We start from the raw sequence: 25,742 nt of genomic DNA on the forward strand, positions 1-25,742 counted from the left end.
TCATTTTGCTCGCCGACACTCTTAGCATCGTTGCAGATATATGGACATATGTACAGTGGTCACACAATTTATTCGTACGCCCTGCGTGGTATGTAAATAACTTTAGATTTGCGCAAAATATTTGCTGTGACAATATTTATCTTTTGGGTCACTGTAAGAATGTTACATTCTTAATGAACTGCCGCAAACTATACTCCCGTTATTTCAACTCACACTGAGGGGTTCCAAGGAAAGCAGGCAGAGGTAGCAAAATGCTGCAAAACATTTATTTGTACACTTTCAGCTGATGATGTTGTTGCTGCAAAAGTACTCGTAACCGTAAAAATCGTTTATGTTTACGAAATAAGTTTGGTTTTTCTTAGTTTTTATCGTCTATTCAGTTTCAGTTGCGCGTAATATCTCAGTTGAAAGGGACAAAATGGGACGAAGTGTGAATTTAGCATTAGAAATGCATAAAATTGTTATTGAATTGTGCGAATCAGTCGCACAAAATCCAAAAATAACCTCCACGATACTATGCCGAAATATTATATTCAAGGGTCTTTGCATAAAAAAGTAAGTCCACACACAGTCCGTAATTGTCGGCTTAAACCTCGTTATCGCAGTAGAGTGGCACGCCGCAAGCCCTCATTTCAGATATTCAGAAAGAAGAGATTAGAGTTCGCCAAACGCTGTATTATAAAAGAGCCAGATTCTTTTTGCGAAAACGTCATATTCAGTGATGAGTCGAAATTTAATGTCTTCGGATCAGATAGCCCTCCAAAAGTTTGGCGAATACAAATTACAGAACGGAATGAAAAAAATCGTATTCCTACCGTTAAGCATTGAGGAGAAAATGCAGTGATTTGGGGGAGCATAGTTGCACCTGGAGTAGGAAAAGTGTTTTTTATTGATAATAAAATGGACAAACATATTCATTTAAACATTTTGAAGAATAATTTGCATGAAGTGCTGTTAAACTTGGAGTGGATGCTAAAGGGTTCTTGTTTCAACAAGACAATGGCCCAAAATACTCAACTTATCTTGTGTAAGAATGGCTTAATTACCACTGTAAGCAGCTTAAAACTCCACCTCAATCACCGGATCTGAACCCAATTGAGCATGTCTGGGAGCTCTAAGAAAGGAGAATCAGAAAGCACCAATTACCTTAAAGGCATGATTAAAGACAGCTTTAAGTGCGGAGTGGCAGAACATTTCAGCTAATGAAACCAAGGTATTGGCGAAAAGTATGCGGAAGCAGTTATAAAAGCTAAAGGTTGCCCAAAAAAGTCCTGAATATTCGATTTTTTGGGCATTTTCGTTCCGCGAGAGAGGAAAAAGATATAACATAGAGGAAAAGAAGAGAGAGATCTATACCTTATATATATCTAAGATACACTTTAGGCTATTTTTCCTGAGTTTTTCCTACCTTTTTAGCGACCACAATTTCTAGTGAGAAATATAACTGCCTACTTTTTGGCGCTTGTTTGTTGGTGCGATTGCAGGAAATGTATTTTTGGTGCCTACTTTTTGGCATTATATTTCCTTGGTGCCTAATGTTTGGGGCGTTTTTTGGTCCCAAATTTTTTGGAGTTTTTTTTGTGCCTACTTTTTGGTGCTTATTTCCGTTTCTTGCAGTCCTGGAAAGGCTGCGTTTGTGCTGGTGATGAACGCTCGGAGTAGTGCGCGTTTTTGCCACGGCTTGTGTCCGGCTTTTACCTACACCGGTCGACCCTTCTCCGTTTTTTGTAAATTTTGTATATTTGTATTCTCACAAATGTTGTGAATTTATTTAAATATATATTCTTTCACTCTCTTTCTCTCTCTTTGTTTGTCTGTCTTGAAAGTTTCACTTCTGTTATGTGCACTCACTTTTTTTGAAATAAAATATTCTTTATATGGCTATGCACGAATAATATTTTTGCATGAAATTATGCCTTATTTCATTATTGCCTTAAGCTGTCTAATTCCAGAAATTAATTTGAAAGTTTTTGTTCCTTAAATATTGAATAAAAAGGTTATTTTTTACGAATATATCCAAATTTTGTTCGTTTGTATAAATCGTGCTAAGTATCAGGTGCATCTGTTTATAAACTGTGAGTGTACGAATAAATTGTGTGACTACTGTACATATGTATGTATGAACACATACCTCTACTTTTAATTGTGCCTCTATGTTGAAGAAATTAAATTAACAATAAATGAGTCACAGCACCAATAATATAATAAAATTTTACAGATAACAGATTTCTTTTAAGTAAATAAATTATAAACGAAGAGTCACAAAGGGTAAATATAGTATTTTTGTGAACTTCCCATCTCTTAGCAAACAACAACAGAGGAAGTAGATAAAAATATTATCTTCCACTATAGTTCACTTCAGTCGCGATATTAGGGACAAAGCGTTAATGAAAACAGAAAGAGTTTTTATGACAAAAATTATTCTAATTGGACGTAATTGCAAGTTGGCGTTGACTTTTCCTAATCTTGGTGTTAACCATCTAATCTTTCTTGTGCAGTCGCGACATGCCATTGACCTAACTTAGTGAGGTTCATCCGCCTTTGGGGAGAATTTGCTCGACCCCAGGGCTCGTTAGTGCCAGCAAGCAATTTTTATCAATTATTCCGGTGATTGTTCGGTCCCTCTTTCCATGCTAGTTGTTCGAGACTCGCAACGTTGTCCCTTCTCCACCAACTTGGAGTTATGGATGAGGAATTTTCCTTCGAGGAGTCTGAAACTTATATAAACCGCATAAAAAACTATCTGCCGTTAGGAGTCAGACCGTAACCTTTAGTAAAACTGTAGACCCGCCATTTGTGGAAAACATCAAGACGTGGTTTAACACCATTGTTTTCAGTACCTGTTTGGCTTTTATAGCACCCGCTGAAATTCAATAGAGCGTAGGAGCAAGAGTTTAGTGTATGAAAGTTTATATGCATTATATTTTTAGGAATATCAAATGACCAAAACACAAGCGACAAATTATGGCAGTACTGCTTTTCTCTATTTGGAATATCTGAATATTTTAATGAATGAAAAAATTACTGAAAGAAATGCTGAGAAAAAAATGCAGAGTTGAAAATGCGTGTAAACATAAAATAGTGAAATCTCTGTTTTTTTATTGCGGAGTTGGAAATAATGCACGCGAACTTTAAAGTGATATTTTCAGAAAATCTTCGGGACGAACAAATCGCGTACTACAAAGCTGCTTATTAGCCATACGTACGTACATTTCTGCCTCTATTCAGATGCATCATTTCATTGAAACTTAAAACAGTGGAGCTTGCGTGATTTCACTCAACCCTTATTAGCGAATGAAACCCGCGAATAAAACCCATTTCGTTTCTTAAGAAAACATCTGTAATTACATGTATGACAACAATATGCGAGTGGATTTACAAAATTACAAAAATACACATTTTACAAACACACATAACCAGTTATGTACATATAGACACATTATTGACAAATCCAACAAATGCATTTATAATGGCACAATTTTTTCGTTGAGGAAACGAAATCTGAAACTTTTCGACTCGTCTGATGCAGCGTTTAAAAAAAAGACAATATAATAATAATAATTTAAAAAAGTTTCCAATACAAATACTTAACTAGCGCTAGTCATCATGTGGATACTTTACACCACCAGGAATTCCTCAGTTGTGACTCATTATTATATCAAAGTTTTAAAGCGGATGGGCAAGTGTTGTCCAAGAGTGAATTGAACTTTAAACAAACTGGTTCAGAAAACGAGCCCCTTTGAGTTACTTGCATGCACCTAAGAAGCGTTTAAAATGAAAAAAATGAGAATAAATAAGTATATTACATACACATATATACATACGTACATTTGTATCTAATAAAAACAATAAAAGCTGCGTGACGTAAATGCATCGCGTAAGTGCTCGATATTATGATCTCTCACCAATACACAGAATGAGCGCTGCATCAGTAGATGAGGTGAAGCGCATGCGTCACTTACTCGTGTAACAGGTTCGAAAAACATTTACTGCGACATGTATGAGCTAATGTATTAGTAATATGTAATAATTTGAGAACTTCATGATCCATACTTTTTTGTGTAACTTTGCTGATTGCCTAATAAAAATTGCATGCATGCAAATAGATTTCACACTGAAAGCGCCATAATGATCTTTGGAAATCTCTCTTGTCCATTGCCTTGTCCAATTTTTTTCAAATTTTGGCGCCCATTTTCGGCTTCCAATGACGACGTGTAGATATTCCGATGCCCGAAAACCGCAATTGTACTTGCAAATTTATAGTATACTCCGAGCTTTTTTTGGTAAGAATGCTCGACTAAGCATAAGGCCAAAAAAGCTTAAAAATTGCTTCGCATGTAATAATTTCGTCAAATATTTTACCACTTTCTCGGTTTTCTAAGTTCACGTTTTGAGGAGATTCTCCAATGGCCTACCCCCATTCAAGTGGAAGCTAATAAAATTGTATTAAAGGCGCCTTTAGTAAAAATTAATACTAAATAATTTTTCAAATACTTTTAGTACGATCTTTGCTTGAATAAGAACAAATTAAAAATATTGTGTAAGAGTAAGAGTAAAATCCAGTTGTGTACTTTACTGCCAAAAATAATACTTTCGTTTAGTAAACGTTTTTTTCTCTTCTGAAGCATTGAATCCGAAAGTGTTGTATAGTGTAATCAAAAAATTTCATTTTTTGTTGGCTTTATGTGGCATACACGTGAAATAAATTGTGTTGCTCTCCAAAATTTAATGGACTTGAAAATTGACTATTTTTAAGTTTTTTTGCTTATTGCTGACTTAACAAAGCAGCAACAAGTTGGTTTTGGTTTTGTGTCATTGCCATCTTGTATCCGATTTTTGTGCTTATTTGCCATTATATCAATTCATTTTCTAAAAGCAAGTCATGTTATTGTCGTTCCAATTTTTAGAGTTTATTCGCACTTCTAAGTTTGTGACTTTGGAAATTTCAAGTACATTCAGAATGAAATTACATAATTGCCAACAGGGTGGTGTAAATAGGGGTACAGGGTGTTAAAAACGAAAAATAATATGTAATGTTCAATAGTATGGAACAAATGAAGCAAAAGGGCGCATATATGCACGTGCATATGAATTTATAAATAAATGTATGTACTTGTATATGTATATAAAAATGAAGCTATGAGAGTGAAGGTGACGCGGTTTACAAATTTTACTATTAGCAATGCTTTTATTTCTCTAGAAATAGTTGGGAAACAAATAATTATTTCGTAATATAATTCTGCGGAGTTTTGACAAAACCACTATGTCGACTGGGAATTTTCTATGACGTACTAAATTACTAGAGCTTAATTTTATATTGAAATAAATAATCCCTTGCATCTGTATTTTAAGAACTTCTCTTAGAACTGACTTAACCAACCAACATTTTCGGTCTTCGCTAATCAATGTTTCATTAAGGAACGTGGGAAAGAGCTATGGCGGAATGTTATTAAGTCGTGTGCTTCGAGAGTGTAAGGAGCGAAGTCTGGCACTGACAAAAACTTCACAGTGACACATTATAAGCTCTTCTATTTCATACTAGTTATTAGTCACACAACCTGCAATAGACTGCGCTACACACACTTCAACAATTTTTCTTGCATCGCTTCGTCGAAATGTAATCTTAACTTATCTTTTACTATTGATATTCGTCCATAAATATTAGAATAGGTCTCCAAGACACATTGAAGAACGGGCTCATAAGTTTATACCAGCCACTTAATTATCTATAATCCACTAATTTTACGTGTTTTCATGGCCAGGAGTGTGACCCTCCGGTCCGATTGCGTATTAGTAGATCTGTTCTATGGCATGAACCACCATCGTATTCTTGTAGATAAGGGCGTATCTGAATGGGTACAAACACTCCGCCTCTGAAAGTATTCGATTCGCTACCAGCTGGTTGAAGCAGAGGAAGAGGAAGGCCTCCTCTGCGTTGGAATAATCAGGTGGAGAAGAACTTGACTTCATTTGGTGGGTCCAACTGGCGCCGGTTAGCACGGAAAAGGAAAGACTGGCGTACTTTGTTAAACTCGAGCAAAATCGCTTAAGCAGTTATCGCGCCAATCAAGAAGAATAAGACAGTCTGAAGTTACTGGCCAAATACCATCCAGCTTCAGTATCATTTTCTGTCCTGGGAGCCGTTGGTGTGGAAAGCTCTCCCTCAGTAAGTGTCCGAATTTCTTCATTGCTGCCTTGCCGGAAAGCCAACGAATTTTTTCCGAAAGAGACTTAAGGTTTCAGTTTGTCATTAAGTGCCAAAACCTGAGAGTAAAGTTCTGACAAGCTTTTAAACAACTGCGATAGTCAGGCCTGGTTTTATAATAATGGACATAGAAAAATTACAATAGCAAATCCAGTAAAGCATTAAGAGCCCATCCTAACTCATAACGCCAGTAATGCCTAAACTCTCACACCTTTGCATCCCCTTTAACACAGAAGCATTGGTTTTTATCATAGTTCTGCGCCACTATACCATGTCAGCTTTCTAAAGTAGCTATTCAACATTCACGCAAAGATTTAGCTTTACGTCTCTAAGTACTGGAAGAGTAAGACCTTTCAGTTTCCAATTGATCGTGCACAAGACAAGCGTTATTTGATATCAATTAGATATCGCTGGGATTGATATCAAGGCTTTGTAAGGTGTACTACTTATTAAGATAATTCAGGGTTCTCAGTGTTTTTGCACAAACCTTCAGGAGAGATTTTCCCGATGAAAGGTTACAAACATAATCCGCGTAAGGTGACACTGTAAAGTTGTTTTTTTTTATTATTATTTATACATTTATATTTATAAGAAAAATATATTATTGGAAAAAACTATATATAAAAGGTGAAGTCCAAAATAAACTAGACTGGCGTGATAAGAATGTTTTTGATGGTACCATCTTCTTAATGAGTTGGTGCGTTGGAAGTTACATCCCTAGCTGGCTTCCAGTGAAAGCTTGGTGACATTCGGTTCAGTAAAAGCGAAGACATTGCGTCTAACGTGTCAGTATGTTTGTGTCATCGGTACAAAAATGAGTTTCGAACAAAGAGCTAATATCAAATTTTGTTCTAAAATCGGGCAAACGTTTACCAAAGCATTTGAATTAATGAAAAAAGTATATTATATTTCTTAAGAAAAAAGTTATGAATAAATATATTACATTACGAAAGGTTATCGGTCTAAAATATTACTAATAGATTTTTTTACTTAATTGTAACAAAGTAATCGATTTTTTTTAATTCATTGTAAAAAACTCTTAGAATAAAATTAAATTGTGTAGGAAATCGATAAACAAAACTATAAAACATAAACTAGTCTAATTTGATGTATAAAATCACAAATATTTGACATATTTTCTAGGGAATTTGGTTTTAATATTGAATAGATCTGAAAGTTTCCTGCTTTTAAAGAAGTTGTTTCTGCCGTTCTGTTGTACGTGGTGCAGTAGTCTACAGGTATTAGTGAATAATGGTCAGTGGGCAGTTACTCGCTGAGCAAATTAGGGCAGGCATTCTTGTAAGAGGATGCTGGTGAGTGATATTTGTGTGACCTAGTCAGAGTCGTGTGAAGAATTTTCATTTTTAATAAGATATAAATAGCATAGGGAAATATTTGTATTCGTATTCCTTATACCAACCTTACTTCAATCCAAATTTTACTACCTACAGAGCTAAATCAATTTTTGCATTTGGCATATTTGCAATACTTAGACTCACGGCTTAAACATAAATTGCTCGTAGATACCAACATACGTTTTTTTCCTAAAAGCTTGTTTCTGCCATGAAAGAGCTTCTCTCGTAGTTCGGAGGCGGTATAAAACTATGCGTACCTTTTTTGTAGAACAACGTTGAGAAAAAGTTTTGGTTAAACACTTCGCAAAGATGCACTTGTACTGCGCAAAATCCTAGTGGAGTGTTAAAATGTTAAAGTGTTAAATTCTTACTTGTGCAAATAGTAAATATCAAAAAATGGCTGGTCGTGGCAAAGGTGGTAAAGGTTTGGGAAAAGGTGGTGCCAAACGCCATCGCAAAGTTTTACGTGATAACATCCAAGGTGTCACTAAACCAGCTAGCTATTCGACGTTTAGCTCGTCGTGGTGGTGTAAAACGGATATCTGATTTGAAACTCGTGTTGTTTTAAAAGTATTTTTGGGGAATGTTATCCGTGATGCAGGTACCTATACTGAACATGCCAAAAGGAAAACAGTTACAGCTATGGATGTTGTGTACGCTTTAAAGAGACAAGGCCGTACTCTATACGGTTTCGGCGGTTAAATAATTTCTTGCGTACATATTTAAAAAACATAAAAAATTCACAATTACATATTTGCTATTAATTTTATCGTTCGAACTTACGATTACAATTTGAAGGTAAAAATAAAATAATTATAAAATGATTTTTACCGATCCTGTTGGTTTCTCGGCAGGCGTTTACATACCCCTGAGAGAGTTGCTGCCCGGAAAGAGTTTGTCATAACATTTATAATTCAATCATGAAGCAGGGACCTTTAGTCCATGGAAAAAATATGAAAGCACACACTGCAATTATAAGAAGTTACTCCGCATGGACATTTTGTTATTATTTATTTATTTTATTTATTTAACCCTTTTTAATGAGATGTTGATTTCGATATATTATCGAGATTAAATTCTTCTTCTTAATAGTGATCCACATGCAAAAAAGTTTTAATACATACATAATTACGTATGTAAATATACATATTTGGCGTAATGTACACCGATCACTTTCTTAAGGTAAGCTTCTCTATTGCGTAAATTAAAATAACCAGTTTGTAATTAGAACATAACGCATAGCAATAAAAAGCCGCCGATTTTGAAATAAAGACTGCAGGTGTGAAACCAAATTGCAGTGAGTTCACATGCAACCTAGTAATAAATGTTCGTGCTCATGATGGTTAAATAATATTGACAGTTTATGATCCTGTTTGATTGCCATCAGTAAAATTGGGCAGATCTTCAATTTGATATGTAATTCTTGATTGATTTTTATGTGTCATGCGACGTGTGTATGTGTTGTTGTGTATCAGTTGCAGTTTTATTGGCTTAACAGTTTTCAACCCACCAAACGAATATATTGGTGATATAAGGCTTTTATAAAACTACTTTGCGCATTTGTATGCTTCAGAAAATTTCTGTTTACTGAGATATTACATTTATGCATAAAAAAATACAGAGTGCAATGCCTATGCGATAAATTTAATCAATTTATTAGACACATTTGCATTCACAGCGCCTTAAAGAAGATATTTGCTGGCTTTTTACCAAATTTTGCAATCAACAAAAATAGTATAAATTAAGAACTTCTCAAGTATTTAAAAATGTAATTATATGCATACATATATATTACATATATATGTATATATAAATTAACATAGTAGCTGCATAAATGTCTTCCTAAGTGTGTTAGCCACATTTGATGCTCGCTTACAACACCACCAGTACGTAACATTTGCCAACAAATCTAAGTGAAGCAGCTCAATCGCTTGGTCGATCGTGCGGCAATCTTGTCAAAGAAATTGAGTATAAACACTTCAACAATCTTTTTGTGAAATCTGTGGCAAAAATGTAGAAAATGTATGTATGCATGTATGTATATACGTATATTATGTACAACACAATTATGTCGTATGTGTGTAAAGAAAACTGTGTATGGGCTTATATGTAATGCATACCTATGCACGTAAGCATGTATCTTAAAGTGGGTAAGTAAGCACATATGTGGATATGTATGAATGTAGGTAGGTCCGCATGTACGTATGTATGTGCATATAAAGATTGTGATTATACGACCTGCAAACCTGATTTCAGTTTCATTCAAATGTAGCGAATGTGCGAAATGCCGCAAATGCATTCACCAGCTCATCAAATATGTGCAAATGTGGGTACATAAACCTACATAGACACATACCGAAACAAATACGGAGCGAAGGTGGCAATAAACAAGATGCAATATCACCACTAACTCACTGATTCACTTAGTAGCCGTATTTGTATGTATGCAAGTACTCTACGCTGACGTGAATGTTGCAAGCGCTTACTCGTACAGTAGCGGCTGATACTGCTACTCTTACTGATAGTATCGCTGCAACGGCAATTTGTTATTGCCATTGTACTTTGTACTTGTATTGAGCCATTGTTTGCAGCATGTGCAACATGTGGGCGTCTAATGTTGCAACAACGCAGGCAATCGTTGTAAATATTGCAACAGTATAAAAACAGGGGAGTGAATCGCTGTTAAGGCAGGACGAACCATCAAAATTTGCTCATACATTTCTCTAAAACATGCATGCAAATTGTATTGTACATAAATATGTTCGGCCATACATTCCTCACCTTGTTTGTAAGTTCCCGCTATGTGTCTGACTATTCCTACATTTATATTTGCCTCTAAGCTTCATTTAATTTCAATTATACATAAAAAACTATTCGGTTAAATTAAAATATTTAATAACATTATTTAAATTATTAGTTTCAAGTTTGCATTGTATAAAGATAATTGATTTCGATTTTTCCAAACTTCCACCCAGTTCATATAAAGGGTGTTTAAATTTCAAGGGCCGATGTTTAATGTGAACCACACCTAAACGTCAAGGTTTTTTCTGCATTTCATTTGACATTTTTCAATTTCAGACTAATTCAATTTGAAACATGGAAAGATACGCAATCGAGCAATGCGTTATAGTTATAAAGGGTTATTATGAAAACGGGCGTTCAAATCAAAATGCATATCGCGAACTCTTCAGTGATGAAGCACATTTTCACCTCAGTGGATTCGTCAATTCGTCAATAAGCAGAATTGCCGTATTTATGCGAAGGATAGTCCAAATGATTGCCGAAAAACCAATGCACCCACAAAGAGTGACTGTTTGGTGCGGTTTATGGGCAGGCGGCATCATTGGGACGTATTTTTTCCAAAATGAGACCGGTCAGGTAGTTACTGGGAATAGTGTTCGCTATCGTGAGATGATAACGAACCTTTTATGGCCCGAATTGGAAGATAAGGATGTGGACGATATGTGCTTTTAACAGGACGGTGCCACTTGTCACACAGCTAACGAAACAATGGCTCTTTTGCGCGAAAAATTTGATGGCCGAATAATCTCACGTCGCGCCGATGTCAATTGGCCGCCAAGATTATGTGGACCGATCACCGTTGGACTTCTTTCTTTGGGGTTATTTGAAAGAAAAGGTGTACGTCGATAAGCCAGCAACAATTCAAGAGCTAAAGGATGAGATAATTCGAAACATTAACGGCATAGAACCTCAATTATGCCTCAGCGTCATCGAAAATTTGGACCATCGGATGGAGGTGTGCCGCCGAGGCCGCGGCGGCCCTTTGGCTGATGTTTTGTTCCTTACGTAATTGAGCCATAGCAATATTATCATAATAAAGAGAAATGACAATAATTTCCTAAAAAGATTGTATTTTATTCAAAATCAACACCGGCCCTTGAAATTTAATGACCCTTTATTAGAAAAGACTAAAAAGTCTTACAGATACATCTTAATGTAGGGTGGGCCATGTAAACTTTTTTTTTTTATTTTGAAGATTGAACATTGTCATTTATGAATGAAAAATAATATCGTTCAAATGACTGCCACGACTGGCTTTACAGTAGGCCATTCGATCAACCCAATTTTTAAGCACATTTTCGAATGTTTGGGCTCCAATTTCATGAATGGCAACTTCGACTTCGTGTTTTAAAGCATCAATCGTCTCTGGATGTTTCGCATATCATTTGTCCTTAACGGCTCCCCACAAAAAATAGTCCAACGTGCTTAAATCACAGCTCCGAGGCGGCCAATTGATATCGGAATTTAAAAACGGTAGCCAAAAATTCGAGTGTAACTTTGGCAGTGTGACAATTTGCACCGTCCTGTTGAAACCAAATGTCGTCCATCTCATCCTCTTCAATTTTTGGAAACAAAAACTCGTTAAGCATGTCACGGTAACGCTCGCCATTTACTGTAACCGCGGAAGAAGAAGAAGACTCACCACTTTGGAAATAGGTTTTCAATATTTTCCAATTTTGTTCAAGCGTATAGCGTCCCATTTCGTAAATGTCAAACCTTTAAGTAAATTATGAACACAATTGACTTGTCATTTGTGTTACCATTCTCAAAAAAATAGGTGGTTCAAAAAGCAAACGCTATATGGCCCACCCTCTATTTTAAATTATTATTATTATTATTTATTTGTTATCTATAATTAAAATTACAAAATAACTTTTTAGCACAAGCTACCAAGGCTATCGGCTTAGTCATATGGTTATAATACTTATTTCTAAAGGTTTAAATTAAGTGAAACATTTCAATATCTTTAAGGAAGTTAACAATTTGTCTTATTAGGGAGTGTGTTCTGTGTTTGAAATGCTTGAGAGCGTTGAGCGTGAAGATTTGGGCAATCTGATAAAATATGCTTTATTGTTAGGTTGTTATTGTTGCAGAAGTGGCACTTGGGTTGAGATTTCGATTGCAAAATATATTCATGCGTTATAAGTGTGTGCCCCAATCTGAGGCGTATGAAGCATCTGTTGGCCCATGTTGAAGTGTTGGTTGGAAGTTTGATCTGTGCACCGAGAGGGTTTATATCTTTGTATGGATGTGTGTAAGTTGACCATTCCTCATTAAGATGTTTACGTAGAGCGTTAGAGTAATAGGTTTTTAGTGACTTCACATCAAATGGCATGAAGACGTGAAGACAGTCTTTTAACTGCCTGAGTGAGATGGGATCCACATCAGTTTTATTTTTGGTGATGCGCTCATAAGTAGTTGTTGCACCGATTGTAATGGGCTGTCTCTTATGTGAAATTTTTGGGAAGCTAGGAATACCGATTTACTGTCTGTACATATCACGTAGCATTTGTTGGTTTCTTTGGCCATTTGTAGTGCCGAGATTAATCCCTGTAGTTCTGCGTCAAATATGTTTGCATATTGTGGTAGTAATCCGTGGGACTGTGTTAGACCATTCTCGTCTGTAACAGCAAATGATACACCGTCTTTTTGTTTTGACCCGTCAGTAAACAGAAAGCTCCATCCTTCCTGCTTTAGTGCAGTAACGATGCTAGTGTATAGCTTTTGAAAATTAGATTGACATGTCTTGTCTTTGTGGTGGAGTGTCAACTCATTGATAAATATCTTGCTGTCAAGTTCCCATGGTGGGATTTTTGCTGGCGAAAGTTTTGGTGGGGAAAAACTTAATTTGAGAAATTCTGCAAGTTCTTTTATCTCACACAAGGCGGATTTTCTTTTTATGGCCGTTTTTCGTTTGTTAAGTAGTTGGATTTCACGACTTAGTACGTTTGGTGAGTAGGAGTAGAGTTTGTAAATTATACGGCTTCTGAGATATTTTATTCTGGATTCGATTGTCTGAAAGCCCCCTTCGGTTAGCAAGTTCTTTATTGGTGTAGTTCTAAATGCTCTTAGGCTTCTTCTCACAGCAGAATGGTAAGGGCCTTTGATCATCTTGAGGTGATTTTTAGAGGTGGAGCCATAGATTTGTAATCCATAGTCAATTTTGCTCAGAATTGTTAGTTTGGTGATATCGATTAAGGTGTTAGTATGCACATAACTTTTTTTTGAGGATAGATATTTTATAATATTCAGCCTGGTAGCTAGTGCGTTCCTTATATTAGAACAATGATACTTAAAGTTATATTTGGAATCAAATGTTACACCTAATATTTTCATATTATTATCGTTAGGTATAGTATAGTTGTTATTTTTGAGATTTATTTCCCTACAATTTCGTTTTTTGCAAATATGCAAATGTTTGCATTTATTTAAGGAGATTAGGGCGCCCGATGGTAGGGACCAGTTGTGTATGGCATTTAAGGCGTTATTGAAAGACTCTTCAATGTCTGAGGTTTTTGTTTGGGTGGAAATGAGGTAAAGGTCGTCGGCATATAAGCAGTGCTTGATGTTACGGTGTTTACTCATAAGTCTGCTTATGTCGTCGAATGCCACCAAGAAAAGTGTGACCGACAATGGCGAGCCTTGGGGAATTCCGTTGTGGAGGGGGAATGTTTTGGAAAAGGTGTCATTTGTTTTACAACGAAATTTTCTCTTTGTCAGAAATGATTTCACATATTCAAAAATTTTTGGGCCGATTTGCCATTCCTGTAGTTTTTGCAAGACCACGTGACAACCGATGTTGTCAAATGCTTTGGCAAAATCTACGGAAAGGATAGAAATGTGATTCTTTTTTGAGAGATTTTTACATATGTGGTGATCGAGAAAGAGAAGTGCATCTAAGGTGCTTTTCCCGGACTGAAATCCTACTTGGAATGGAGATAGCTTTTTGGTATTTAAATACCACATCAACCTTGTAGCGATTATTTTTTCCATGATTTTGCTCATGCACGGAATTAGTGAAATGGGCCTATAGTTTCTTAAGTCGTTTGGTTCTTTATTTGGTTTGATTATTGGGATGACTGTGGCGGTCTTAAAACTTTGTGGAATCACTCCGGAGTCGAAAATGGAGTTGTAGAGCTGGAGTAGTCTTAGCTTTGTGGGTTTCGGTATTTTTTTTAGCATTTCGTAATTGATTTTGTCAAATCCCGGAGTGGTACCTTTCACCGATTTTAGAGCATACTCCAGTTCACTGAAATTGATATCGGTCTCGAGATGTTTTGCTAGATTGTCGGTATTATCGTTTGCGCGCATGGTGGTAACGTTTCTGGCAGAAGCGATGAATTGCGGTGGGAAGTTGGAATTTTCAGAAGATTTTGAAAAATGTTGGGCGAATTCGAAAGATATGCCACTTCTATTTGTTATGTTTGAACTATTTATATTTATAGATAAAATGCTAGTGGGGTTATATGTACCTGTGAGAGTTTTTATTCTTTTCCAAATAGTTGCTGTTGCGGAGTTGGGGCTAATTTCTTTCGTAAAATTTTCAAAGCTTCTACGTTTGGCCGATTTCTTTTCCCTATTGAAAAGGGCGTTCTTTTTTTTTAAATTAATCAAAGAATCTAGAGTTCTTATTTGTTGATATTCCCTCCAGGCTTTAACTTTTTCTTTATGGAGATCGCTTAAAGCGGGACTCCACCATGGGACTTGCCTTGATCTATATGGGTGGAAGGTTGTTGGTATAGCTACATTTGCTGCATTTCTAATTGCTTTTGAGATAATCGCTACTTCTTTATTAGTGTTCCTTTGCGTAAATTCCGGTAGATGGTTGGAGATAAGAGCGACTTGGTACTTATCCCAGTTAGCCTTAGCTGTATTGAATCTAGCTGGCTTAGGGTTTTTGTAAAAATTGTTTGAAGGGAATGAAATCGAGCAGATTATTGGGTAATGGTCGCTGTTGTGTAAATCTTTTAGCGTGTACCAAGTTGTAAGTGGGAGTAATTGGGGTGACGACAAAGTTATGTCTACGTGTGTGAAAGTATTGTGTGTAGAGAAGTGTGTTGGGCTATTGTTGTTAAGTACACATAGGTTTGAACTCAGTATAAAGTCTTCTATTACTATACCTCTGGGATTGGCTTTAGGTGAGCCCCATAGGGGGCTCCAGCTATTGTAATCTCCGGCTAGAACTACAGGTGTGTTAATTGATGAGGTGATTGCCTCCAAGTCGGAGACCGAAAACTTTTGGAGTGGTGGAATGTATATAGATACAATGGTTACCGGATATTGAAGATTAACTTCTACGGCGACTGCTGAGATGTTAGAGGTGATATTTAAGATTTTATGTGGGATACTATTGTGCACTAGTATGCCACAGCCTTGCTTAGCGTTAGTTATATGAGGGAAATTATGAAAATGCGCTGAGTATTGTTTTGGTGGATGTGGAAGGTAATTGTGTTTAAGGTGAGTTTCCTGGATACATATAACGTGGGGTCTGCGATCTTTTATTAAGAGTTCTAAATCTTGGTAGTTGTTGTGATATCCTTTAATATTCCATTGTAGAATATTAAGTATCATAATGTATAATTTTAAATATAATTCACTATAAAAGCTGTTAAATGAAAACAGCTCATAGTGTAGGCTCGTCGTGATCTATTTCTATATCATCAACTTGAACCTGAGAGACTGATGTAGAGTGGAGTTGATAATGTACATAATTCATGTAGTCATCAGGCAGTTGGTAATTAGAGAGAGTTTCTGAGGAATTGATAGTATTTGTAATCGTGTGATCAATTGGATTTTCGATTGAGTTATTAAAAGAGTTTGCACTGAGGTGAGGCGTATGCACTGTGAGTGCCCGGGCACTCATGTCTGAATTGTTTATTGTAAACGAGCTCAAGTTATGTGATGGTATGCTGTGAGATGTTGGAGTAAGTGAGCTAGTTGTGTTCGGCTGTGTTACGAGAGATGATGATTCTTGTACTGTAGTGCTTTTGTTATTTTTAAGAAAGTTGGGGGAGAGAGATGCGAAGTGTGTTGTGGTATTATCTTCTGAGTTGAGTGAGTGCTTGGGTAAAGGGAGTGCGGGTGGCTTATTCGTGTTTATGTTATTTGCTGTATTTTGAGAAGTGTCAGAAGTTGTTGTTTTTGAGATAGGATGAGATGGTAAATTTTCGGCGGTTGTACTGGTTAGTAGAACAGGGGAAGGTTCGGTTATTGCGGATGCATACGTTTGTTTTCCATTGAGAGAAAACGGGTTTTGTAGCTTGAATAGCCGCTTGGCTTCGTTGAAGTTACACTTATTTTGTGTTTTAATTTTCAATATTTGTTTTTGCTCAAGGTATTTAGGACAGTCTCTAGCTGAAGCGGGGTGTGGACCAAAGCAGTTGGCGCACATTTTGCGTTTTCATAGTTCAGGGGTATGAGGGGGGAGATTGCAGACCTCACAGGTGGTGTTGTTGTTGCATTTTTTAGTAGTGTGACCGAGAAGCTGACAATTACGACAACGCATTGGTGTTGGGAAATGATCTTCTACTTTTAGGGAATACCATGCAACGTCGATATCTTGGGGGACTTTATAAAGGTCAAATGTAAGAACCATTCGTCCTGTTGGCATTGGATTTCCATTCACTTTTTTGGTAAACTTGCAGGCATCTACGACTCCTTGCGATTTAAGGCCTTCAATAATTTCTTTGTATAAATGGTACCTTTACACGTGTTGAGAGATTCGTGGAGGGACACAGATATTGGGCATAAGCCACCAAGATTCTTACATTTCATGAACTTTTCAGCCACCTTTTTAGATTTTGTAAGTACTAATAAACTGCCGTCCTTGAGAATGCTTACGGAGCTGTACTCTGTACTTATACCGTCAAGGGCTTTCTTTTTAGCGAACACACTATACTTAGAAATTTTGTTGTTTTCGTCAGAGGATTTTATAATGATGAATTTTGGATCATTTTGGTTAACAGTTTTGGTGACTGGCGATGGTAGGGATGGGTAAAGGTCTTTATTTGCACTGGTTGTTTTTTTTCGTTTCGATTTGGGGGGAATTGACATACTATCAGATAGTATGTCAAATCGGTTCCCCGAGGGGAACGGAATATTATTTTCCATTAGAAATCAACACTTCAGGCTTTTATTTGTATTTTTGCACTTCACAACAAGAAAATTATAGGAAAGTCAATTGCACTAAGCACGTGGAGAGTAAGAACACTCTGAGAGAGAAGTAACGCAGCGATAATTAACACAACTATTCGGTACGAAGTGTAGTCGACGACTTGTATATTTTAAATTAATAAATAAATAAAGTATGCAGCATATATTTTCTGTAACGCTGTTTGTAATGCGGTGCTCAACTGACTTTGAAATATCGATCTCAATGATTTTTGAGAATTAAAAAAAATAAACGATGCAAATATAATTAGAAGTAGTTAAACGTTCAAGTGCATACCCGCACAGTCAATTACTTGCCTTATTTTCTTATCAAAAATTATATTATATTATATATGTACATATATCTAACCAACTAAATGTAGTAAAGTGCACTCTATAGGTATACACTTCATATATACTTATTTTATACTTTGATAAACCGTTTCCTTGAAAAATGCAATAAATGGCTGCATTTGATATAACTACACTTGAAGGCACGATAAAGAAAAAGTGTTTAGTAGTTATCGAACAAAGGAAGTACTGTAGTACAGTAAAACCATGATAAATCTACAAGTATAATTCCAGTTATTTAAAGACTTTCTAAAAGTAGTGCGTGAGGTACTAACAAACCACAGTTTTAATTTGAAAGGCCGGGCGGGCTGCAATAGGATAAACTCTCGTTAATATGATTTTGCGGCATCAAATTAGTATTTTCTACCAAACTCTGCGAAGCCCAGAGTGAGGAAACAAACAGAGTGAGAAAACACGACGAATCAACTCGGAGCTCCTAAGCCACTATAGGTTCGGGTCAAAGTTTTGATGTAAAAAACTTGTAATTGAAATGTGCGTAAGGCTCGGCACGATGGGAAATTAAATGGTACGGGTTTTCTGGTTAATTGGCGATCGATCTGGCTGTTTTTTTACGTACCTTCCTTTGACTCTCAGCCGAACTGGTCGTGTACTCAATCGCTTAACTTGCCATGATAATTTAGCATCAACGCCATAAGCTTGAGATTTGATAAGAGTCGTTAAAACAACATGGCGGTTGATTTTCAAAACTGCATTTAAACGTCGCAGTGACGTAATACAAATGCTTTGTAAAATTTATTTTCGGGGATATCCAGAATCTTGGGCTTTAATATTGCAAATTTTGTGCAAAAGCAAAGATCGATAACGAGCCAGAAATTGTCAGCAAGGTCTTGGAAAACTGGGTTAACAGGTTGCGCTACTGCACAGCAGGCCGAGGCAGCTACATGAATGAAACTGTGTGCCAAATACACATAATAATGGGTGATCAATTTATATGTATCGGATTTTAAATTGAAATAAAACAACGAAAATTCAAATTGATTCGCAATCTTTATTAGTTTTGCGTAGAACCATTCATGGCATTTATTTTTTAATGACGATTCCTTTCCTTTGGCCGTAATTCGGCCATCCGTAAGCACCAATTTTGAATGACTCGCTAGAAGACTTCAAATGGTATTTCGTGAAAAACTTTAGTAATAGTAGCTTCCGATGCTTCAATCGAAGCCGATTTATCCACAAAGCAATTTAGACTCTGCATACTCCCACAAATTAAAGTCCAAAGGTGTGATATCAAACGATCTTGGTAGCCAATCCACTGGTCCGAGAGGAGAGATAATGGCAAGTAGCGCCATCTTGCAGGGACCAAATGTTGTGGAGATTACGGGCTTCCATTTCCGGTATGAAAAAGTTGTTTATCATGGTGCAATAGCTTACGCCATTCATTGTTACATTGGCGCCAGCGTCGTCTTTGAAGAAATATGGGCCGATTTGGATAGATGTAATGGCTACTCTTGAATGGCTTTGGATGGCTTTTTAGTCCAAATACGGCAATTTTGCTTATTGATGTAGCAATTAATCCAGAGATAGGCTTCATCGCTGTGCACTATAAGTCGGCCTGAGTACGCGATGAAAACTTTCCACAGAGCGTCGAATTTCATAATAGAATAGTACGATTTGTAAACGTTGTTCAGGCGTAAGTCTTCGACGATGAAATGTCAGTGAATACTGAAAAGAATTACGTTTAGTTTGACAGTACTCACGTGCGATCTGTGAAAAAAACCCTATTGGAAAGAGTATTTCCCTTTATAATGCGAATGTTTGTGCTCTTTCGAATGAACCAATAAATGACCAATTTTTGTTAATTTTTTTGAATTTTTGCAAATAATCTCCATATAGACCACCCTGTATAATAAATGTACATATTGCAATAGCCTTTTTTTATTAAAATCTAAAAAAAAAAATATATGTGGGGAAAATCGAAAAATTACTTTTGCGGTTTCCGCATTTAGTTTTTGTTGCTCTGTTAAAGTCTTCAACTTCCAATAACAGATTTTTGACAACATTTTCTTGGCAACTGTGATACCTGTAAGTGCACAAAAGTTTTAACATTTGTGATAATATTTTACACCAATTCACATAATTCTTCTATAAATGTCCCAGCTCTTATGTTCAGCTGCGCAAGCATATGTATGTATGTATTTCTTGAGTAACTAATTATAAAAACAAAATTATTCCAAAACTTTTTCTGGTAACCCTTGAACTTACCCAATATTTCAATAGCTCAAGTAACGGAGTGATTCTTTTGCTGTGTTGTTTTATTGGCTGCCGCTCTCTTGGAATGCGAAATGAAGCCAACAGTTCATTATCGCCGTCTACCTAGGCAGCTCATTTTTGTTTAATAATTTATGCTCACACTCGCAGCAAAAAAACACACACACAAACGTCTTTTATCTTGTTTATTTTCATTTTCATTTTCATTTATCCTCTCCTTATTTTAGTATTTTGTTTGTTTTCATTCCTTATTCGTATAAGTTCGCCGCGAATTCGTATCGGTTCGATAAAACTTGTATGGCAACTATTGGGTTGTAATGGAACACGCAACAAATGGACTGGAGGTACCTAGTAAATACGCATTGTTGTCATGTTGGCCACTTTGATAATTAGGTGCACTTGTAACTTGCACTTTGTTATAATAAAATTGAATAGGTAAAATTTTTTTGTAGAAATTCTGAATGAAAATGAAGTGCTGATGAAATTCGGAGCATTTTTATAAGTTTTGTCCAAAATAAACAAAACTGAGCTAAAATAGAAACGACGGGAGCTTTGTTCTGATAACTTCGTGTTTTTTTATTCAAAATACATAGTTCCCTCTGGTATCGATACACCGTTTTACGTGATCTAAAAGCTTTTCGAAAGAGTGCTTCAGGTAGAAGTCACAGGGAGCCATATCAGGTGAATACGGTGAATGATTGATGTTTAAAATGCGATTTCTAGTCAAAAAGTCAGTCACAGGAGTAGATTGATGAGATGGTGCATTATCATGCAATAAGCGCCAGCTTCCTCCCTCGCGGTGTTGAGGGCGAATACAATGAATGCGATGCAACAAACGCTTCAGAACGCCAAGATAGAAGATTGCTTTGACGGTTTGTTCCTTTGACGCGAACTCTTTGTGGACAAATACCTTGGAACCGTAAAAGCAAATGGCGATTGATTTGATTTTTGACTTCTCCAATCGCGATTTTTTGGGTGGTGGCTCGTCTGGGGCTTTCCATTCGGCACTTTGACGCTTAGTTTCAGGTTAATGTTGGAAACACCACATTTGATCACCAGTTAAAATGTTGTAAAGGGAGTTCTCGTCGTTTCTCGCCTCTTTAATGAGGTATTTCGAATGTTGAACTCTGAACAATTTTTGGCCTTCAGTTAACTTGTGCGGAATGAAACGTGCACGGACCTTTCGTAAGCCGAAATGATCAGTTAAAATGCGATAAATCGATGTTTTAGAGATATTCAACTCCGATTCCATGAATTTCAACGACGATTTCGGTTCATTTTTGACAAATTTCGATGGAAATTTCGTTGATTACTGATTTGCCCTCACAATCATCTCTGAAACGTATAAACCACTCAAGAACTCTGGCACGAGATACACAACCATCGCCATAAAATTTTTTCATCAATTCAAATGTTTCGGTAACCGTCATCGTTTGGTGTAGCAAATTGGAGAAGGCGCGCCCAATGCAGAGACGTCTGGTGCGACTTGTTGTAGTCGTCCTTAATCCAATAACGGGTTGTGATCCTTGATCAGACCAAATAAGTAAGTAAGTAAGTAATGACCGTGAATATGTTAAAATGAACAGCAGCGACTAAAGCAAGAGAATAGCTTTACCCAGACGACTAGAAAATGATTGAATTCGTGTCACTCAGAAGGACATTTTTGTTAGGCAACCAATTTGTTGGTTCCCGTTTATTTTTTATTGGTTCGGGATAGCATAAAAGATTTGATTGATAAGAAGGTACTATAGCTGTTCATGTCAATAAACATATCTTTAGGCTTAATACCCGCGATGCCAACAGTATTAATTTGGCATGGTTCTAAATTCTCTACCAGCTGGCGCATTCATCTGCTGGTTAGGAACAGTACATTAATGCTCTCTTTGAGCTATACTTGTATTTGAGAAAGTAATTACAATTGCAAATAAGTTCATTGGGTCCAAGTGTTTACATTCAATAAAATGTGGGAGATAGTTCTCCCGTCCGCCAGCTGGCTGATTGGCGTTGAGAAAATAATTTTATCTGCCTATGCTTTAAGCATGCATACGCACATAAATATGAGCATATGTGCTTTAAAACAGTACTGGCAAGCTAATTAGTAAGCCATTACTACAATAAAACGGACTGCGCATGATACTTTGAATTTTCGAGCATAATGTTACTGTACTAGAATTGATCAGGGCTCGAAATTATCACGTCCGTGAACGTACAACTCGTCACTGTAAATTGCTAGGTATTTCGGATTACAGCGTACATTCAGGACGGCATTTCGTAGCTTTAATTTGACACTCAAGTTATCTTTTATAGTCACATTTTAGTATATAAATTTGCATAACATCTTTAAAAGTATTAAGTGTCAACTTTTAAGTTTTCAAGCGCTTTAAGTCTTTCAACTACAGATTGAGTACATTCAGTAGCATGTAACATCAAGCGATACCAAAATTTAGATTAAAATTTTATGAAAGATGTAAAAAGATGACAAAAACATTTTCAGGTTAATTTGTTTGCTTATCATTTTAAGCGATTTTCTTAAAACAGCAGAAACCATTTCCACTAATTTCACCAAATTGAAAACCCGAAAATCCCCTGGCAAGGACGAGATATATAATGAAAAGCTAAAATATTGTCATAAGGAAAGAACACTTGAGCTATATAAGTTCAAAAATAATGCGCGGAATCAAAGTTCCAGAGGAATGGAAAGAAAGTATTACAATCCCAATTTTCAAAAAAGGGATAAAAAATCCGACAATTATCGCGGGATAACACTTTTGAATGCGCTAAAAAACTATTCACTAAGATTTTAGCTGAAGGAATTATAAACAAAGGATTAGTGAAAAGCAGGAAAGATTTCGAAAGAACTGATCAACGACTGACGCAACGTTTATAGTTAGTTGAGAAAGCGGTAAAATACAATTATCCTGCGTTCTTCTGCTTTGTAGATCTCAGAAATGCATTCGATCGAGTCTTGTTCCAGCACGTAATAGAGGTATCAGAGAGAAAAAAATGCACAGGAGCATAAATGCAACTAATAACACAACGTAAATTATGATAAATGAAATGGGCAATTAGTACAAATCTACAAGTTGCCTACAACTGGTATTCGTCAAGGCGAGAGGTGCTGCTGAATATTAATTAACCTCATATTGGATGAGGCTACTTTTTGAGTTTGAAAAGGCATCAAGTAGATACTTGGCACTATTTCCGTGCCAAAGGCGAAATCGCTTACTATATAGCATCATCTATTACGATGTAAACTTGCTGCATATGATAAAAGTATTTGACAAGTTATGGAGTTTAATTATTTAGAGTAAAGATCACATCTTCAAAAATCTTGATAGATGAAGTTCGATGTCAATGCCATAAAGCAGCTCGAGTCTCTGGTTGTATGGCGAAACGTTGTATGGCGAAACAAAGTAATGAGAACAAAAGGCAAAGTAAGGGCTTATAAACCTTGCGTTCGACCACTAATGACGTATGCCATTGAGACACGCGCGGACATGACATCTACAGAACGTGCTACTTCAACTGTCGAAAAGCGAACTCTTAGAGCTATAACAGGTCATATTCTACAAGACCTTACGAAAAATGAAAGTATAAGAGAAATATGCGAAATACTCAATATACAGTGCTACATTTTCGTTTAAACGCATTGCATTTTTTTCGTTTACTTTAGAAGTGTTTTAAGATTACAACAATAACAACAACAAATATTCTTCAAAACTATTCGTTAAGGTAACAGTAAACCATCGTTGCATTTGTTTCTTATCTATTGCTTTTTGTTGTAAAATAACGGGTCTCTATTTAAAATTGTGCTTAAAAATGCTACATATTCGTATAAACGCATAGTTTGTTAAAGAGTGCAGTAGTGAAGTTAAAAGTGATTAACTTGTGAATATTGTTTGTAACTGAATATTTTGGTAAATTCTTACAATTTTTTTACACATTCATTCAAATTTCTTAGTTAAATTAAATTTTTTAACCTAATTTCTTCAGATTTTCTAAAATGCCTAAGGCAAAATACTTAAATGATGAGGAACGGGTATTGGTCAGTGTTTACCATGAGGAGGGCTATTCCAATCGTGAAATTGGACGAAAAATTGGAAGATCGGAAGGAGTTGTGCGTGCTTTCTTAAAGAAAACAGACAATTATGGAATAAAGAAAGCAACAAAAGGCAACAGTTGAGCCTTGCCAGCTGACGAAAATGCTGCCCACACCATAACACTGCCACCACCAAGGTTACGCTTCGACATGCGTACATTATTTTTTTGTAGATCATGCCAATAACATGAGTATGAGTCAGGGCCATCTAAATTGAACTTCTTCTCGTCTGAAAACACAACTTTCCTCCATTCCGTAGTCCAATGAATGTGCTTACGGGCAAATTCCAAACGAGCTTTTTTATGATGTTCATTTAACATTGGCTTGGACTTTGGTTTTTTCCATTTTATATTTTCATCACTTCGTAAAATGTGCGAAATGTGTTTTGCCGTTACAGGAAGACCCAATTTACTTTTTATTTGTGTGCAATTCAAAATATTTTTCGTAGCCTCATACTTTATTTTGTTTTTGTCGCTGTGACAATTTTGTGTAAAAGGGAGCCGCAAAAGAAGACGATATTGGAAGCATTTTGTCCTCAGAATGACCGACAACCGCTTGGCAAAACTGGTGATGATAGGGAAACCAAACACTACACGCCCGCAAGGAAGACCATGAAAGAGATGGTAAGAGTGCTGGACATCGGGATCGAAATCTGTTCATTAATAACACTGACTATCATTCGACTGCCCCGAGTTCGAAGCACACAATGCGCATGAAACATAAAATGATAAATAAAAAAAGTTCTTTCTAATAGCGATCTTCCTAGGCAGGCAATGGCAAACCGCCAAGTGTATTTCTGCCATAAAAAAGGGTCTACATGAAACTGGATCTTCCATAAACTCGGCTAATCATCCCGAAAATAATTTCGTGCCCATTAAATATATTTATTGAATTATTATTAAAAGTAGATTTTCTCGCTTTAGCTTGTAATTTTAGCAAAACAAAATGCATCCAATAAAGGGAGTCCTAATTAATACGCCTCTTCTGTGCTTTCATTTTATTATGGGCGCAAGTAAGTAAGTATGCCTCCTTAAAGCTGAAAGTATATGCATACATATGTATGATAAGTTCCACCATGCACACTGTGATGGCATGTGGTGTCATGGCGTACAGTAACATTTTCATCCACTTCAAAGCAATCAATAAGAATTACAAAGAATTCCTCAGTTGCTAAATAAAAACAAGATTAACAAAAGTGCAGTTGGCAGTGAAGCAGATTAACGATATGTTGATAAAGTGGAAGTAAAAAATATGAAAATATTGCGGAAAACGAGTGCAGCAGTGCAGCGAATGCACCATCGAGTGGATTTGCAATATGAAATTTATCATTGGTGCGCATACCACACGCACGCTCTGACTTATTCATAAATGTGGACATGCACAATTTACTTTATGCGTTTAGTTGGAGTGTAGAGAATTTCCAATGCGATTGTGGAAAATAAAAAAAAAATTGATATACATATACATATGTACAATAAGTACTTACATATATATAAAGATTAGCACACATGAAATGCATTAAATGAAACGAGTGATAACAAATCACAATTTG

At 36.2% G+C, this 25,742-nt stretch overlaps 1 pseudogene; it reads left to right on the plus strand.

Moving 5' to 3' along the window:
• The first annotated feature begins 7,902 nt into the window (after nucleotides 1-7,902).
• LOC128861692 (histone H4-like) lies at nucleotides 7,903-8,291 on the plus strand (annotated as a pseudogene).
• The last annotated feature ends 17,451 nt before the right edge of the window (nucleotides 8,292-25,742 follow it).

This window comes from Anastrepha ludens, chromosome 4, assembly GCF_028408465.1.
Source record: "Anastrepha ludens isolate Willacy chromosome 4, idAnaLude1.1, whole genome shotgun sequence".
Classification (NCBI taxonomy): Eukaryota; Metazoa; Arthropoda; class Insecta; order Diptera; family Tephritidae; genus Anastrepha; species Anastrepha ludens.